We start from the raw sequence: 20,895 nt of genomic DNA, 5'->3' as shown, positions 1-20,895 counted from the left end.
CTTCAGAGTGCACATAGGGGCAGCAATAGTGGAGGCAACAACAACAGCAGTTCTGGGAGCTCTCAGCCCAGAGACAGTAAGGATGTCAGACAACTAGTCAAAAAGAGATTACAGTGGACCCTTTGTTGGACTGAGGAACAGCTGACACTGACCGGCAAGTCTATTGCCATACAAAAATCTGGGTTATACTTCTAGGGAGGGAGCATCAGTTTGGTCAAAAGGGAGCAGAGACCCTGGTTTCAATTCTAAGTCATACAAGAATGCTAGTCCTTATGGCTGCAAGGCATTAGGGACCCTCTTTGGGTAAAGACCAGAGTATAGGTCAAGAGAGTAACAATCATATGTGTTCCAGAATCATATAACATTAGAAGCACAGGAAATTTGCACTGAAAAAGTTGTGACATACAATCATGATGGAGTACTATTGTGCTATAGGAAATGATGAGAAGCAAAATTTCATGAAAACTTGGAAAGACCTATATGAATTGATGCAAAGAAGGACTTAGAGATCATTGTGCAAAGTAACAGGAATGTTGTAATTATGATCAACTGTGAAAAACCCATACACGCATCAATATAATAATCTAAGACAATTCCAAAGGACTCATAATGAAAAACTGCTATCCACTTGCAGAAAGAGAATTAATAAACTGAGTGCAAATTGAAGTTTTATTTTTTCATTTAATTTCTCATCACTTTTTTTTGAAATGCGGCTAATATGGAAATATGTTTTGCAAGATTTCATAGGTATAATTGATATTATATTATTTGTTTTTTCAGTGATTAGGGGTGGTATAGAAGGAGGGAGAGAATCAAATACTCAAAATTTAAAAATAAAAGTATTAAAATAAATAATATATCACCCCTCTCCCTTCTTACCACTCAAGGAACAAGTTCTGTGTTTTACAAATACTAAGTTCTCCAATCCCACCTGCAAAGTAGTCATCAACTTTATCTATTCACAGGATTGGCCCCAAAGGAGTTCTTCTCTTATATAAAAATACAGGAATGAAGCCAAGGGTAGCCTGTCTCTGACTAAAGAGGTACCATCAAACTTTGTGATAAACATAGCTGGATTTAACTGGGAGTGGGAGGTATATATTTGGGGACTCTGGATGCTTCCAGATTATCTGCATTCATAATTATTGTTCCTCTTTTACCTCACAATATTAATTTCATTGCATTGGAAATTTTGGCTCCTCTATAAGGATAACAGTTTTTGGTTTTGAATCCATGAAAGTCATAGTTGAAGGAAATTTAGAAAAATATTTTTCTTTTACAGCAGTTGAAAGGAAATTCTGCTGATTAGTTCTTATGGCTGAAAAATTAAGAAACAATTCTTTACTACAACAGAACATGTCTTGATGTTGCAGTTGGAGAGCACACCCATGTCTTAAATAAATTATTATTTGGGTTTGAATGTTAAAGGAATAATAACAACAAAAATAGAAGCAACAACTACTACCTTGAAAATGATAATCTTTATGATGATTAAAATGATGACTCATAGGCCTAATGTGATTTAAGGCTGCATGGGTTAGTGGATAAATCAAACAACCAAAACACATTTATTAAGAATCTACCATGTACAAAGTACATATTGTACTTTAGGGGTACCAAAAGTGGTAAAAGATAGTCCATTTTGAATTTGATGTTGCTGTGTGGGAATATAATCTAACCTTTATTACTATCAGACAAATATTTAAGACCTTGTTATAGATCGGTTGTGTAGCTTGAAAGAGTTCTCACATAGATGAAACCCTAGCCCCTTGATATTTTAATTTAAATTATTCTTTTGATACTTTATAAACAGCACCTTGAAGTTGTTATTATAAATATAACTATCACCTATTAATCTCAAGCAAATTGAGAATCAGAGAGATAAATGGAGTTTTCCATTGTCTGATGGCTACTAAGTATGGGAATTTTGACATGAACCCTGATATTATGCCTCCAAATGCAAAGTTGTTTTCTTTTTAACTACTTCATAAAATTATTCTTTTAATAACTGTTATCTGCCTTTTCCTTTCCCTCTCTTCCAGGCAAAAATCTCCTCATTTATTCTTTTTTTTTTTTCCTCCCCATTTTTTCCATTTGTTGTCCTTTAATAACAATAAAGCATATTTTAAAAGTGTATGTAGGGAAAATAAAGATTCATAGAAAAAATAGACAGTCAACAAACATTAAATGACTACTACTTGTTAAGCACTGTTAATCACTAGATATGTAAAGAAAGGCAAACATAGCTCCATATTCTCAAGAAGCTCAATAAGCAGGCAATAAGCAAACAACTGTGCAAAAATATAATATATGCAGAACAAATTAAGGACCATCATAAGACAGAAGGCATTATAATTTAGTGAGGATCAAAAGAGGCTTCCTGTGAAGGTGGGGTTTTACTGTGACTTGACTAAAACCAAAGAGAGCAGAAGATAGAGGTGAAGGAGTGAATTCCAGTTATGGGGGACAGTCAGCAAAACTGTCTAGGCTCATAATATAAATTAACTTATTGGAGAAACGGAAAGGAGGGCACTATTACTGGGTCCTATAGTATTTTAAAGGTAGGGATGACGTATATATTATAAAAAGAGTGAAAAGATAGGAGGAGGACCATTGTTGAATATAGATGAAGTGATTATAATTGATCCCAAGAGAAGATAAAGTTGCTCAACTCTTTGTTTTCATGTCCTCTGCCAAGAAAAATGACCACTGAACTGTAATCAATAGCATAAAATGGATAGCAGGTACTTTATATTCAAATACTTAAAGAGAGACCTAGTTGCTTTTGATGAGTTCAGTTCATTTGGTTCTGATGGCTCAGATAAAATATAACTAGGGTACTGAAAGAACTGGCAAATATGATTGCTAAGTCATTTTCAGTAATCTCTGAAAGACTAGAGAATTGGAGAAGCAATACAATATTGGAAAATAGCAATTAAGAAAAAACAAAAAGGAAGAGAACAGAACATGCAAACTAGAGTCCAATCAGGTTGGATGGTTAATGGATATTCAAAGAAAAGAAAAAAAGAAAAGGGCTTTATCATAAAGGGCCGACAAGGCTTTAGCAAGAATAAATAATGTCAGACTACCCTAATTTCCTTTGTTAACAGTGTTACTAGCCTAGTAGGTCAGATGAATGCTATAGATAGTTCACTCATCTTTAGTAAAAGATTTGATAAAGTCTCTTATTCCATTCATATGGAGAAGATAGAAAGGTGTGGGGCTCAATATTATAATTAGATGGATTTGGTATTGTACAACTTATCTCAACAAGTAGACTATGTGCCAAGTACAGTGTGAGTTACTGGGGATATAATTATAATAAATTAAACAATCCCTGCTAACAAAATAATTATAGTCTAATGAAGATCAGATTTTAGGTTACCCATACATTTCAATTATACAGTAGAAGATATTTCTATATATGTATATGTCTGTATTATATAAATGAGCAGAGAGTGATGAAGTGAAATAGTTCTTCATTTCAATAATATCTGCATATCCAATTTAGTTCCAAATTTCCAATGAACATGATTTTCTATATCTACTTCCTTCTTCCTCACTTATAATGATCTCACATTGGGCATTCCCTGAAGATTACTGAGCCAAATGGAACATTTAGTTTGATTCTCTTCAGCCCTCAGGAAACATTTAATATTTAATCAAAATATATTACAATTCTATTTCTGCTTGAGCTATAGTCATAGTTCAATTATAAACTCATTTTAAGAGATTTTAAACCTAGAAAAAAATCTTTTATGCTTAAATCTTATTAACAAAATAGATTGGGTGAGGTTTTTTCCCTTAAAAATTCTCAATTATTAAAGCAGTTATTTATTTGTATTTTCATAAGTTGTCAAGTCATTTGTGAAATAAAAATCACAAAACTTAGGTATTTTGGGGAATAAATACTTTAAAAATGCCAAACAACAAGCAAGAGAATAGTTTTAAGATGAGGAATTATGCTTTATGTCAATTATTTGGGAAATATAGAAGTATCATTTTTGAGTTGTTGATAAATTGAAAAGAAACATTTTCTTCCACAACTGCAAATTGATTCTCCTTTGAAGAATGATTCACATTTCTTTTTCTAGGAGCATGTCATGTAGTTTTACTTAAAGCTATCAAATAAAATGCCAAACGTTTTGTCCTATTGCTTTAAATTTCAATGCGGGAGAAAATGGCAGGTCAAAATGGTATAGTTGATGAAAACAAATGGAGTCCTTTCCAAAACTGCAAAATCATTTTTTTTTTTTTTTTGCAATAGGAATGTGACTGCCTCTCTTACGTTCATTTACACTTTAAAAATCTTGATGTGGCTCCTAAAACAACTTGAAACCTAAAAGCCTGCTATGTCTTCTGTCATTGACCTCATGTTATTTTGCTACCTTTGAGCCTGATCCAATCTACTCTCAGAGGTAATAATAATAACTTTTTATGATGTTAATTCCTTACAACCACACTGTACAGTAAGCAATTGGTGTTTTTATTCCCATTGTTTGCAGGAGAAAACTGAAGCTCAAAGAGGAGAATGACTTGTCCATACTCACAGAATTATAGAATTTCAAAGTGGAAAGGGACCACTTTGACCATCTAGTCCAACAATATCAAAAGAGAATCCCTATTGCAACAAACCAAACAAATGGTCATCCAATTTTTGATTGACAGCTCTAGATAGAGGGGAACCCTTTTTGTCCCAAGCCAGTCCATTCCATTCTAAATGGTAGAAACTTTCTTCTTAAGCAATCTTAACTTTATGCAACTTCTACCCATTGTGCCTAGTTCTTACACTTGGGACACAAAGAAAAGTCTGTCCCTGCACCACAGGATAGCTTTGAAGTACATTAAGACAGTTAAGAGACCCCCTCAAAATTTCATCTAAACACTCCAGTTCCTTAACCCAATCTTTTGATGATTGTTAATTTGAAGACTTTCATCATCCTAGTGGTTTTCCAGTTTACAATTATTCTTCCCAACCAATCCTTCCTAAACTGTAATGTCTACATCTGGGCACAGTTACTTTATGGAAAATTCACACATGGCAAGAGCTCAAAAGGTGGTCAGAAAAATAGATATAAGGACACTCTCAAATCTCTCTTAAGAGCTTTAGATGTAAAAAATGAGAGACACTAGCACAGGACTGCCCAGCATGATGTGCCCTCATCAGAGAAGGTGCTGTGCTTTGTGAGCAAAGAAGTGAATTAGCTTAAAAGAAACATGAGATGAGCAAAGTTAGAGAAGCTACCCCAAATGATCATAGGGACTATTTTGTGTCTGACTTGTGGCAGAGCATTCTGGGCTTGTGTAGGTCTGATCAAGCAGTCAAAAATACTGTAATTTGCCTCTAACATAGTGATGTCTTTTTGATTCTCTTCAGCAATGAAGGACAACAACCAACCAACCAATCCTTCCTAAACTTGTCTACATTGGGGCATAATATTCCAGATGTTATCTGACCAGGAAAATGCACATGTTATTCTTGGGAAGTTATGCCTCATAATATAGTCTAAGATTACATTTCTGGTCACAGTCAAAACCAGAATTTGGGATATGAATGAGATTGAGTAAGGGCTCCCTGAACAAAAAGGCTTCTATTCCTTGAATTTCGTTCAAGAAATAGCTTGGCAATTTGGTCAACTCCTGTCCTCTGTCAGGACAAATATTTTACATTCTGTTTATTAGCTGATAGAGTGTTCATTACTTTTTCTTAACATCTGTCTCCTCCTCACCTAGCTTGTAAACTATTTGAGAGTAGAGGCTCTATAATAAATAGAAAATTTATAAGATCCCTTGAATTAATTGTTTGTATTGTTCACCTGATTTTGTTATCATTGGGTCATTTTAGTTGTATCCAATTTTTTGTGATCCCATTTTGGATTCTGTTGGTAAAGATAATGGAGTGGTTTGGCATTTCCTTCTTCAGGTAATTTTATGGATAACAAACTGAGGCAAATGGGGTTAACTGACTTGCCTAGAATCACAAAGCTCATCATGAATTCACTATTTCCTACTCTTAAGTTTAGATAAAATACTAGGCCTGGAGTCAGAAAGACGTGTTTCATTAGTTCAAATCTGGGCTCAGATAATAATTATATAAGCCAGGGCAAAGCACTTAACTTCTTTTGCCTCAATTCCTCATCCGTAAAATGAGCTGGAAAAGGAAATGGCAAACCACCCCTGTATCTTTGCCATGAAAACCCCAAATGGGGTCACAGTTAGACATGACTTAAAAGGATTGGACAATAAGCAACAACTCCAATTCAATCTCTTTAAATCCTGGTCATGCTTTTTTATAATTAAAAGGAATGATAAAAATTGATAAAGTAATGTTTAAAAGATCAGTGTCCACACAATTTAGCTGTTATTGTTGGTCAATAAATTTGTTAAAAAAAAAAAAGGAATAAATTATATAATCAGAAGAATTGAAATAATCTTGCAAAAAGGAGGGTTTTGAAGAGAAATGCGGTCTGCTCTCTGAAGCAAATATATATATGTATATATATTTATGGGTTGCTTTAATTCATCAGGATTCCAAGGACTTGTCTAGGAACAGAGAGGACTTATATGTTTTTTTGGACCCCTCAGAAGAGTTGGTCCAGTTTTTTGTATATGATAGGCACTGAGTAAATATTGGTTGATTGATGTGTAATATTAGTGGTTTGTAGTTAGTGTTTGACTATTATTTTGCAATTGTGGCAACCATACAAAATCTATTTCTTATACAGATGAGTTATTATAGTCTTTCTAACATTTGGGTTTAAGAGCTGGGCAAGAGATTAAGATCAAGAAGGCTTGAATTTTAAATTTACTCAACATATATTATGGTCTGGAAGCTATTTGTGATTTAATTTATTTTTGAGCAGTTAAAATGTATTTAGAAGAAAGTTTTCTCTCCAACTTGTTCTTTTATCATTCATTCGTTTTCTTTCCTGCTAGACACTAAGAATTCATAATGTTCTAAGCATAACTATTGTGCTATTTACTAAAACAAATACTAAATTCCTCTGTCATTGTTATTGAATTATTTTAGAGCATTAAATGAACTCTTGGCCATGGGTTAGTCATTTTATGCCCAGGAACAATTGCCATGTTAACTATGTTCAAATATGAACAGCAGCTCACAATAGATGGAAGCACAGTTAAGGAAAATAAGATTGACAGAAGAAAATTTTAAGATTAAAAAAAAGAAAATTATAGATAAAAATGGTGTTTTAAAAATAATAGTAAACAATCAGTAAGTGCCTGTGTCCAGAGAATATCTATTCTAGATTTAATCAGGAGGAAGATCTGAGTTAGAATCTTGTCTGACCCTGGGAAAATCACTTAACCCCAATTGCCTCAGGGGAAAAAAACTTATTAACTTGGTAACCACAGGAAAATAATTTAACCTCATTGGGCCTTACCTGTAAATGGAGAAATAATACTTTAAAACATACCTTATAAGATTGTCGTAAAGCTCAAACAAAATAACATGTCAAGTGTTTTACCAAACCTAAAGTACCACATAAATATCAGCTACAAATTATTATAACATTAAATTACTATTATATTACTATTATTACCAACAAACATGATCATAAGGCTATATTATATGATCAATACATTAGAGAGTTCAAAAAGTTAGTGCTTGTTGAATAAAAACATTGGCTGCTAATATGGAATAAATTCTAATATGATATAAATCATAAATACATTCAACAACTAGAAGCTTATGAATTTCATTTCCACAAAGACTACTTTATAAGGAATGCTGAGTAAGTTCCTCTAACTGGTAAGGTAGTTTTAGACTTACGTTTTTCCACTTGAAACATTGTAAAGTGGTGATGAGGAAAACTAACACAATTCCTGAGATTATTTGTTTTAGCTTTCTTTGTTTAATCTTTGTTTAGAAGCCAAAAGAAAAAAAAGAATAAATTTAAGATTATACATATTATTTTGACTATTTCCTCTAAATATCCTCTCTAAATTTTTTTTAAGAGAGAAAGAAACAAAGTAGAAAATTTCTTAGTTCTCTCTCTGAAGAAGTTGGTTGTTTTTTTCCTGATAAAATTTTTGACAATATAAGCAGATTACATTATGTTCTAGCCAGCAAAATGATGTTTCTGCTTTATGCTGAGAAAAGAAATCTAATCTGAAAAGGAAATTGGCGTACAAGACTATATTGAATATGTCTGTCTATCAAAAGTGTTTGCTTTTTTAGTTTATATTGTGTAAAGAATTTATCTTCATTTCATTCTTACACCTTGCTGCAAATCTACCTCAGTAAAAATTATCAGGGAATTGGGACAATTGCGCAGATAATCTAATACTTTTTACTTTTTCACTAGTTTCATCTTTCCTATTCCTCCCTTTCATATAACCTTTCACATAAATCATTCAAAATAGTGTTTAAATTGCTTCCAGAAAGGATCTGACTTGAGTTTAGAATAATATTTTCAAAATGCTGGTAAAGATACAGCTTAGAAATTGCAGTAAAATGTCAAATCATGATTAATATTTATTTTTATAGCATACAGTAAACGTGCTTACTAAATATTAGTTGGATTTATAGGAAACCAGAGAGATCCATGATTGGAGATGAAGGAGAGCATTGTTACTTATTAAAGGCTTACTAAAAGCTTGTTAGTGACTAAATATTGTGGGCTTAATTCAGATCATTAAGTAGGATTTGGTTATCAAAGTGAAAATAATGGGATCCATGGGTATCAAAAGATAAAATTGTAGTAAAATATTTTTACATTCTACAATAATCTATAAATTCCTTATGCAGAAAGGAAGGGAATAAGAATCATCAATGAGATTTGTTCTTTAGACTTTAGGGAAATAATTTTCTAAGAATTCAGAGAAAAATTAGAAAGCTTTCCATGACCAAGGAGTCTAAAAAGGGTAATTTGATTTAAAGGGGACCAAGAACTTTTTAAGAATTGAATTTTAAACATAAAACTATAAATAATATTGATGAAGAAGGAAAAAGAGAAAGTGACCATAGTTGATTCCACAATTTAAAAATCAGATGATTAAGGAAAAAGCAAAGATCAAGGAGAAGCTAGGAGGCAGAGTGGAAAGAGCTTCAGGACTGGAGTCAGGAGGATCAATGTTCAAATATGGACTTAGACCTTACCTGTGTAACTCTGGGCAAATCAGTAAACTTACATTTTTCTCAATTTCTTCATCTGTTAAATGGGGATAATAATAACACTCAAATCTCAGGATTGTTTTGAGGATCAAATGAGATAATAATTTTAATGTGCTTAGCACAGTATCTGGCACATAAGCATTGTGTATTTGATGATGGTGATGATTACTAGGAATGTGACCCTGGGGAAATTACTTAATCTCTGTTTGCTTCAGTTTCCTCTTCTGCAAAATGGGGATAAATTAGCCCTTTCTACTTTTTCCATTTTTCTTATATTTGACATATTTTTCAGTTCACTAACACTGGCCTCCTGGATGTTCTTTTACAAGACTATCTACATAGTAGACTTTTAATAAATGATGACTGATTGATAAGATTGCTATGAGGACCAAGTTAATAACTGTAAAGCACTTGACACAAGGCCTAACAGTTTGTAAGCATTATATAAATGTTATCTATTATCATTAATGAAGTATCTACTACATACCAGGTGTGCTATGTTGGATGCTAAAAAAGACAAAATGAACTAGTCTTTTTCCTTAAGAAGCCTATAGTCTGTTCTGGGGTGTTAATTTTGTCTCTTTATAGGCAGATACAAGGTAATTTTGAAGGGGAAGGTATAGCTAGGTTCCAATTAGTATGAATAATGAATCATGTGAAGTAGTGGCATTATTTCAATTTGTCCTGCATATATCCATTGGGCTGGAACCAATTACAATATTTGACATAATTAGAATGTAAAAAATTGCAAATTCAAATACCTGTGACCACTTATTGGGTTCATTATTTGAACTAATTTGAACCCAACTGTACTAGTCAGTGGTCAAGTGGGAGCTCAGCAGTCTGGTGATATTTCATGTATAATACTAAAGGAAGGGTATAAAAATGAGAATAAGTATGAAGTTATAGAATTAGTAATATATGTATATATTAATTTAATTAAGTATTACATAATTGCTAGCTATTATTGTTGATATTATTGTTATTTTAAGGAGTAAGGTTACTTCCTCTATAGATTGGCAATTCCTTTGGAAGACAGTGAGAGGTTAAGTGACTTGACCAGGATAACAGCCAGAATATGTCAGTTGTTGGACTTGCATGTAAAATTTTCTAATTGTGATGCTGGATTTCTGTCCATTATGCAACATGCCTGTCTTATGCTTATTAGGAGGAATATTTCAGCTCACTGGGAAAGTAGCAAGAAGAATTGCCCAGAACATCAGGTGGACCCTCTGCCCAGGTTTAACTAAGAGTCAATGATGGAAGAATATGTCCTGGATTGAGTTAAATTTCATGAGGGTGGATGATTAAGTGTTGGGGGATGTTGTGTATGGTATTCATGCTTTAGTTACTGTTTGGATTAGATGGCTTTAAAGTTCTCTTCGAAGTCCAAGACTGGGATTTTTATAATGTTAGGAACCAGCGTAGGCCATACTTAAAGATCAACCCAGAGACCCATCTGAATGAAACAAAGGTATAGTGGTAGGGGAGGAGGAAAGGTATAAAGTGTTAGGGTGCATTGCAGATTAGTTTAAATGCCAGATCAAGGAGACTGGAAAAGTGCAGACAAAGGGGGATTCTTACAATTGATCCGCAGAGAGACAATGTGGTGGGATGGACGAGGTGGTGGCTCTTGGACTCAGAAAGATCTGGTTTTTAATTCCTGCCTTTGACAGTGGCTTTGTGATCTTAGAGAAGTCATATAACTTCTAAATAGTGTGAGGAATTCTTTAAGAGTATATATGGCAGAATGGTTGTATATCTACCTAGTGGGAGTTTCTTTACTAGGAAGTAGATTCCAGCACTGATAAAATTACAGCTCTGAACAACAACAAAAAAGTTTATTAGTAGTGCATTGATACTATTGTTTGAGGCACATAAATCTGGCAGAGGTATGCAGGATGGATTAAAGAGACAAACTGCAGGTAGGGAAACCAATTAGAAGGTTACTGAAATACCCCAGGTAGCCAAACAATCAGATGGCCTTACCAACATGGCAGCATGAGAATAGAGACTTCAGGACAGATAACAGAGATAATCAGTAATATTTGTAGTTTTAGAGGATGAATTTAAATGACAAAACACACTTTGATATGACCAACATAAGCACACTAGAAAAGCAGCTAATCTTTGATATTTGTTAAATACTGTATCTTCTAGAGATTCTTTTGCTATTTTTATTTTTTAAATATCCAAAGCATGGCCCATCACTGTAATATTCATTTTTGCCAATAAGAACATTCTAGATTAGAAATATTTTAAGTACCATCTTTGTTATATGACAGCATTACATAGCATTAGCCAAATCAAGACTTTACTGAATCTTTTTAGTTAGACTTCTTTACAGAGATAAAGATTGCTGCATCTGCTATAGATTAATATAAAATCACGGTATCATAGGAAGAGCTGAAAAGCACTTAGAGATAAACCAGTCCAACTTCCTACTTGAATATCTGAAGTTCATGATGAAATAATTTGCTAAATGTCTCTGAAAAATTCTTTCTGGAACTTTTTTTTTTTTATTTACATCTTTATTTTAATAGTGAAATTGCCTATTAAGAATGACATCATAATATAATAATAACACCTAGCATTTATATAGTGCTTTAATGTTTGAAAGAACTTTACAAATATTGTCTTATTTAATATTATGCCAAGTATTTGATGAATTGAATCATTTTTAATTTTCTGTGTAGCCACATTCCCCCCCCTCCAGGCTGGGGCTAAGTGACTTGCCCAGGGTCACACAGCTAGGAAGTGTTAAGTGTCTGAGACCAGATTAGAACTCTGGTCCTCCTGAATTCAAGGCTGGTGCTCTATCCACTGCACCACCTAGCTGCCCCCCACCTTTTTTTTTTTTTTTTTTTTTTTTGCTTTCAGATTATTTTAATTGTTGTTCAGTCATTTATTTCAAGCCTGTCTGATTATATGTGACCCAATTTGGAGTTTCTTGGAATGGGTAGTGGAGTCGTTTGCCATTTCCTTCTTCAGTTCATTTTACAGATGAGGGAACTGAGGCAAATAGTTAAGTGACTTATCCAGGGTTACACAGCTAATAAGTTTCTCAGGCCACATTTGAACTCAAGAAGATAAGTCTTTCTGACTTTAGGCCTGGCATTCTATTGACTTTATCTCCTAGATGTTCTTTTAGACTGTCATCTTTTCAATTAATTCCAAGTTGACAGCTCCATGAAGGAACAGGTTTAGGAACTCCATGAATAAAAATATCTATCACTTGAATAGTATTTTAAGGTTTTAAAGCACTTTAAATGTAACCTCACTGTATTCTCACAACTCATGAGGTAAGTGCTATTATAATTTCCATTTTACAAAGGCAAATAAGAGAAGGTATGTGACTTGACAAGATCCATATAGCTGATGTCTAAAGGAAAAATTAACTTGGATCTTTCAAGCTAGACACTCTGTAACTGGACTCTAACATAGTGATGTCATTTTGGTTCTCTTTGAGAAAGAAGGACAACAATCAACACTCTGCATTCTCTGTACCCCTAATGCTTCAAAGAAACAGAAAGAACTATGTAGGCAGGAACAAAGAAGCAAATTCTGGTTGACTAGAAAGAAAAACTTGCTAACAATGGAATGGTTTTTTTCAGTGATTTTTCAGTGGTTTCAGGCAAAGGCTGGATAAACACTTGTTGCTCTGAGGAGCAAATTCATCTTCAGGTAAATATTGGACTAGGTTGTCTCTGGAGGCCCTATGAACTGAAAACTTTATTAGATGCAAATTATATAAAAGGGAATTCTTGCAGGGTGATTTGTGTTTTTGTTCTGTTTTGTTTTTACCATTAAGAAACTATAGCCTATACCTATAACTCATTTATTATTCTTTTTAAAATGCCTTTATGCAGTCAGCATTTCTGCAAAACCTATTTTATGACTACACAATTTGACTGAATTCAATAAAGACTGAGATGATTATTACTCTATTTTTTAGTGATATGAAAATAAGCAAGAATACCTTACGCTGATCCATCAAAAAAGTCTTATCAGTATTCAGTGTTGGGAAGTTATCATGTTAATTTATTTTCTCTTTATGTGGTTTTTCTTCTCAGAGGAATTTAATCATGTTTAAAAAACTTCTGTATGCTGAAAATGATGAATTATGCAAGCCATAACATTAATTTCCTCTCCTGTACTTGCCAAACAATTAAATACTGCCAAAGTCATTAGTGAATGAGTAAAATGGATACCTGAAAATCTATTTCTGGTTGAACTAATCATTTAACGCTTTATAGTTCAGACTTCATGGTATAAACTCTGAGGTAATTATTAAACCCACTCCCTAGGCTAATTATATAAAAGTCCTTTCAGATACAGCTCCCACTATGCCCAGAATAGTCTGACATGCTCCTATGCAAATGAAGGCTCAATTATCTTGCTCTTGTTAATACTGACACACTGTAAAATGTTTTTTAAAATCTTGTTTAGATTTCTATTATGCTAACATAATGTTTCACTTTTACGTCTATGAATTATGAGCTAAATAAATAGAAATGAATAATATAAACAAATTTTCTCTTACACTAAATATTTTATTAAAATCAAATATAAATACAATAGAGAATTAGGCTATTTGCTATAAATGCTTGGTCATTTTTCTGTAATAAAAAGCCCTTGAATACTTCCCCTTGTAGCTTTTTCTTTTTCTTTTCCTGATTTTCCTCACTTTTTCTCACTCCTGATTTTGGACAGTTATTATTTTATAGGTGTCACTATGTGCAGAACACTGTGGTAAATGGTGTGAGATTAAAGGCTTAGAATGCAATCTCAGTATTGAAAGACACCTCAAAAAATATCTAGTCCAAATCCTACCTAGGTAGATGTGTCTTCTGTTACTTCCAAGACAAGTGTCCATCTAGACTTTGTTTGAAGACCTAAAGCTATAAGACCTTTAACTCCTGAGGCACCTAATTCTGATTTTATTTCTACCTACAGATCTGTGTCAATTAAAGCTAATTTCTGTTTCCCAAAACATCTCTTCCCGTAAATTTCTCCTTAAAAAACCAGTCTTGCACTCTTCTTTTGCCATTCACAGTAAAATTAAGCTCCCAGAAAATGTTCGTTCTCTCTCTCTCTCTCTCTCTCTCTCTCTCTCTCTCTCTCTCTCTCTCTCTCTCTCTCTCTCTGTTTCTCTGTCTCTCTCTCTCTCTGTCTCTGTCTCTCTGTCTCTGTCTCTGTCTCTCTCTCTCTCTGTTTCTCTGTCTCTCTCTGTCTCTCTGTCTCTCTGTGTCTCTCTCTCTCTGTCTCTCTCTGTTTCTCTGTCTCTCTCTCTCTGTCTCTCTGTGTCTCTCTGTCTCTGTCTCTCTGTCTCTCTGTCTCTCTGTCTCTCTCTCTCTCTCTCTCTCTCTCTCTCTCTCTCTCTCTCTCTCTCTCTCTCATATCTTTTTCTTCATACCACCTAATGCAATATTGGACACAAAGTACTTGTTCAACAAATTAAATTAATTGAATTGAATTAATGTACATTTACCTTAAGGAAATATAAATGAAGATTGGCTCTAGAAAGAACTTTCCTTTTTCAGTGTTCTACTTGTTGCTTATGTTTGAAGATTAAAATTTAATTAGGTGTTTGCTTGAAATTTCCATTTATTATCCTACTGCATTTTTTTTTTAGTTTGGATAAAGATAGTGTCATGAAAACTACTTTGAATATTTTTGATCTTATCTATCAAATATTATAATCTAATGCTATAACCCCAAAGCAAGAGAAACATGGGTTGATGAAATACAAATTTTCATTTAATTTTGGAAGAAAAAAAGTAACCCATTACGACATTAATAGAAAGGCTGTGGTGTTATTTTTGTTTCTGTTTTTCCCTATTGAAGATTAAATATTTTCTGCTACAATTGTAGGAATGTTCCTTCATCTTGGATTGCTCTCTTTTTCCTTTGTCTAGATTCAACCAACCAGTATATTTCTAGATATTTATTTATCATCTACCATATTCAAATCCTTGTTAGGGATAGAGAAAAACATAAAACTGAACCCTCAATGAATTTATAATATATTTGAGAAAGGGTGAACAAAAATCCAACAAAACAAAAGTCATCATCAATCAACACAGAACTGATTTTCAAATGGGTATTTTAGGCAGGTGCAAAGATAGGAGAAATCACTAGGGGATTTAGTGGAAGGTGGAGATTGAAGGATGGGTTCAATTTGAGATTGTCAAATAAATGAGGTATTACTCTAATATGATTAAACTTTGGTTACATTGAAATATCTTAAAACTTTATAGGAAATCAATATTCAGGTTCTACTTCAAGAAGGAAATACAGGAACATCATTTTAACATTTTTAGAGAATGTAGGAATCATAATTTAAGATTGTTGCATGGCAAGATTAGCATTTCTCCATCTTAATTTTTTTTACTATGAAAATAATTTTAGTCAGAAATAGTCTTTTTTCTGTATATCCACTTAAGTATTCTTGTATTTATTCATTCTAGGTACAATCATGCTCATAACATAGCTAGATATATTCTCATGATACCAGAACATTAGAATGTTTTCAAGGATATTAAGCCATTACAGTGAATGACTTAAAACTTAAGTTAAACTGAACTTAAAAATAGGAATAACAGCAACAATAATAATAGTTAGCATTTTTATATCATTTTAATCTTTGGAAAACAGTTTCTATATATTGTTTCATTTAATACTCATAACATATGAAATCTGTGCCATTTTGTAAATAAGAAAATTGAGATTGAGGGATGTTGAGTTACTTGCCCAGGATTATAACTATAGCAAGCAAGTACGTAGGGCAGGATCTAAATTCATCTAGCTAATTCCCAGCCTAGTGGTCTATCTATTTGTTTATATAACTGCCACTCAGCCACATGTACAAAGTGTCACTTCTTAAATGTCCTCATCCAGAAAATGAAAAGGTTGAAGATCAAACTCAATGATTATAATTCTGCTATGTGAGAGCCAGGGCAACCTCAATGATCTTTAAGGTTTTTTCTAGTTTGAAATACTATGATCCTGTATAGTGAAGTAGTGCAATCGATGTATCACTGGGGTTCGAATTAGGAAGACTTGAGTTTAAATCTGGCCTCAGACATCTGCTAGTTATGTGACCTTTGGTGATTCACTTAAATTCTGTTTCAGTTTCCTCATCTCTAAAAGGGGGATAATAATAACACCTACAACCCAGGATTGCTGAGAGGAGTAAATGAGATAATAATTATAAATCCTTAGCATAGTACCTGGCACAAAGTGATATATAAATATTAACAACAACAACAACAACAACAACAACAACTACTACTACTACTACTACTACTACTACTACTACTGCTTCTACTACTGCTACTACTACCATTACTACAACTACTACTACTGCTACTACTACTACTAGTGCCATTATTATATTACTACTATTACTACTACTCTGCTGCTGCTACTACTACTACTACTACTGCTACTGCTACTACTAGTACCATCATAACAACTACTTATCTGCTGCTACTACTGCTACTACTACTAGTACTACTGCTACTACTACTATTCCTCTTCCTCCTACTACTATTCCTCCTACTCCTCCTCCTGTTAATACTACTATTACTACTACTAGTATTACTACTACTACTGCTAATACTACTATTACTACTACTACTACTACTACTACTGCTGCTTCTATTGCTACTACTGCTACTACTACTACTAACTTTGAGCTGAGAAACTCTCATGTTGAGATACTGTGACTAGAAGCAATTTAAATCTATACCTTTGTTGTCATTGTTTTGTCTGGAATATTCTCTCTACTCAACTGTTCCTTTTAGAACTCCTGACTTCTTTTAGGACTTTACTCAAAGTCTACCTTTTGTAGGAAGCTGTTCTCTATTAAGGTATCTAGTATGTACCTATTTAGTTTTCTTCCCTATTAGAATAAAAGCTTCTTGAAAACAGGGACTATTGGGATTTTCTTTATATCTGCAGTACAGTGGCTGACACTTAGTAAGACATTAACAAATCCTTACTGATTGGATATTGTTTGAATTTTTGTATTAAGCTAAGATTTCTAAGCTAAATGTAGATTTCCTACATTTCAAGAAAGACAATGAACAAATAAATAGATGCTCTCCCAGGATGACTAGAGGGCTAGAGAACATTTGAAGGAATTGTCAATGTTTAATCTAGAGAAGACTTAGAAAACAAGCTAGTTGCCTTCAAATATTTAAAGGCCTACTGGATGGAAATAGAATTTGATTTGTTTTGGTTGACCCCAGATAGCAGAACTAAAAGCAATGATTGAAAGCTGCAGAAAAGCAAATGGTAGTTTGATATTTAGATAATGTTCTAATAAATAAAGCTTCCCAAAGTGAAATACGTTGCTCAGGAAATAGCTACTTCCATATATGTTTATGCATATATGAACACACACATATGTATGTGTATATACATCAGCTATTTCCCCTTGTTTCTACCTTTTTCATTATTTATATTTTGAGATTCTGAACTTTTATTCTTCTACATGAATTTTCTTGTTACATTTTTCTGTACTCTGTCACCTTGTATTTTTGATTAGTATAATTTGTGAACTAATTTAGGGAGTAATATCATTAAAAAAATAGTTGTAAACCATTCTGATTCCCTTTGACTGGCCATCAGTGGGCTCCAAGTCAAGCCCCATTTGGTCATTGTTTGGGTTTTGATTGACTCAGATTGAATGTAAATAGCAGTCTTTTCTGTTTTTGCCAAAAATCCTGAGGGTCTTCCCCTCCAAGATTTATCTGCTTATTTAGATTATTATTATTTTTGACTAGGTAAAAAAGGAGATTCTTTGCTTCAACGGCTATCTAGCTTTAATCATGGAATAGATGTGACCTCAAGCAAACAGAAACCTGTCGAAGACTTTAAAAAGGTCAAGGTCTCCCATTGCATGAAGGGCCATCTCCAGTTGTCTATCAGTGGTACTCAAACTTTTTAAATAGGGGCCAGTTCACTGTCCCTCAGACTGTTGGAGGGCTGGACTATAGTAAAAACAGAACCTCACACTCTGTCTCCGCCCCTCAGCCCATTTGCCATAACCTGGCGGGCACATAAACGTCCTCAGCGGGCTACATCTGGCCCATGGGCCGTAGTTTGAGAACCCTTGGTAAATCTTGTGGCTGCATTGAGATGGCTCTGGAGGGGAAAATGAGGCAGATGACCTTGCACAAACTTCCCTCTCTTAAATCCAGTTCATTTGCATATCATGACATCACCTTCTTGAATAAAGGTAATATACATAAATATATATATACATACATATGAATAACTATTTCACTTTTCACTTCACTTTATTAAGGGAGGAATAAAAAAGCCTGAAGCAAAAGCATCTCTGTCTTCTAGGATTCTTCATTTTGTTTGGGAAAGCAATGTGGACACATCTAAATATAACTCTTTAATTGACCAGAAAATGTTGGCTACATCAACACACAAAGAGGATTTTGCTAGAGGTTGAGGTATTTTGAAAGGCTAATGGGAGACCCAGGAGTCACATTTATGAGGAAGCTGAATCCCATCATGTTCACCCTAGAGAACTGAGTCCTTTTGATGAGATCATTCCCACTTTTGGTTTGAACTCAGATCTTATCTGGCTTCCAGTTGAAGAAGTAATTTATTCCTATGTATTTTTTTGGTATATTCTCATCTGTAAAACTCCAATTTCTTATTGCTTTTTTTTCTTGGATAAATGTGTTTACTCAATATTCATGATGAACTTTTGTGTAACCAGTGATAGGTAGACAAGGGCTAAGATCCTAGTAAAAGTTAGGGACCATATTTATATTTAAGAGTGATTAGGAAAGTGGATTTCTTTCTGAACCCTATCAGGGTCCTATTAGACATTTTTGGGGAATGGTGGGAAGGCTTAATTCTAACCTGATAATGTTTTTAGAGGCTGGAGGAGAAACCCAGTTTAGTGCTGGGTTTCAGCATAGCTTTCTTTCTACTCTCTGCAATAGTGGACTAAACCTCACATAATGTCTCACTATACTGCCTATAGATTTAGGTAGCAAACACACACACGCACACATCCCTGTTTATAATTGACTATATATAACCATATTGAGATGTCTTCAAGTGGAGCCTTGATATAACCATTCAGAGATGTTTAGAATTGACTCGTAGAATTTCAGAGGGTTAGGTATATTTCATTATAGTGATTCAAATACAGATTGAATCAGATGACCATTTACCTTTGAGATTCTATGAGTCAATTACTAAGTGATTTCTAAGGATTACTTAGTCTTTTCACCTGTAAATCCTATGTTCCAAGTGTTATGAGTAGTAAAGTATACTATTTTTAAGTAATAACAGAAAGACGAGTGAACTTAAAAACTAATCTTAGCAGATCACAAACAATGAGGGAGAAAAACAAACATATCTTGTCCTCAGAAATGAAAATCAGATAATAAGGGTGGAATTGTAGAGTCCGATAAGTGTCAGTTCAAAATCTCATTAATTGTTCTAGAATAAGAAGATATAACTTTTATTTTTATTTTATTTTTTTTAATTACTCTCTAAAGAACTTAGTACAGTGGAAAAAAACACTGATTCTAGGGTCAAATGTCCTGGGTTTAGATCTTGTAATTATTACCTTTGTAATCATAGGAAAGTCATTTTAATTCTTAGAGACTCAATTTCCTCATTTGTAAAATAGGGGAGTTGGACTGTATGCCCTCTATGTTCCTTTGATCCTATATTGTTAAGAGCCTATTATGGTAAAGTATATATGTGATCATACAATAGTTTTCCTGAAGTTTATATGAGTCTGATATATTAAATTTTGTGTTACCAGTTTGGAGAACTAGTAGGCATCACAAAATCAGACACTCAAAACTTAACTCACCATTTTCCCTCCTCCTCCAGGTTTCCATCATCCTTCCAATCAGATTCTTTTTTTCACTATTCCCACATTGGACTAGTTATGAAATATTGGCAATCCTACTTCCATAGCATATATCAATTTCTTTTCTCTCAAGACAGCTATAGCTCAGTTCAATCCCTTGTCACTTCTACCAGCACTATTACAATAGGTTTCCTTTTGATCTCCCTGCTTCTAGTTTCTTCCTCCATCAAAATAATCTTACTAAGACATAAGTCTGATCATATCATATTCCTATTAAAAAATCTTAATCACTCCAGATTGCCTCTAGTATAAACAGAAAGTTCTTATTATGGTATTTAATATCATCCCCTTTAACTCATTTAGTCCTCAGTCCCAAACCCCAGTTAATCTGTAACTTATCTTTTGCAACTCCTTTCATATTACTTCCACCAACATACTTTACATCCCACTCAAATTGGTCTATTTGCTGCCCCCACACTTAGCATTTTACCCACTGTTTTCTGACTTTGCACAGGCCGTTTATAATCTCCATACCTTCTGCACTGATGCCACTTAGAATTCCTTACTTCAAGGCTCAGCTCCTGTGTTCACCTCCACCTTTTCTGATAGCCCCACCAGCTATTGTTCTTTTCTTATCCAATATGATAAAAACTCTTTAAGGAAAATAAATTTTAATTTTTGTACCCCCAGTACCATCACAACATCTTGAAAGAAGCAGGCATTTAAAATATTAAATTGAGTTTAGCTGAAAATATCATGGTAAGACAAATTCATTCTAAAGTAATAATCATTCTTTAAGAAAAATTGCCATGCAACTTGTGGAGACTATGGCTTTGATGTGCAATGATGAATATTGTCTAATCTTTTAGCCTGAAACCTATTTTTTGTCCCCTTTTGA

General features: G+C 33.6%; 1 protein-coding gene across 1 annotated transcript in view; it reads right to left on the bottom strand.

Annotated features, from left to right (window-relative positions):
* The window catches only part of RALYL (RALY RNA binding protein like), a 758,144-nt gene that overhangs the window by 32,747 nt on the left and 704,502 nt on the right, over positions 1–20,895 (bottom strand).

The sequence above is a fragment of the Sminthopsis crassicaudata genome, chromosome 1 (genome assembly GCF_048593235.1).
Source record: "Sminthopsis crassicaudata isolate SCR6 chromosome 1, ASM4859323v1, whole genome shotgun sequence".
NCBI classification, from domain to species: domain Eukaryota; kingdom Metazoa; phylum Chordata; class Mammalia; order Dasyuromorphia; family Dasyuridae; genus Sminthopsis; species Sminthopsis crassicaudata.
The sequence above is the reverse complement of the archived record's forward strand: the minus strand, read 5'-3'. Positions and strand labels throughout refer to the sequence as shown.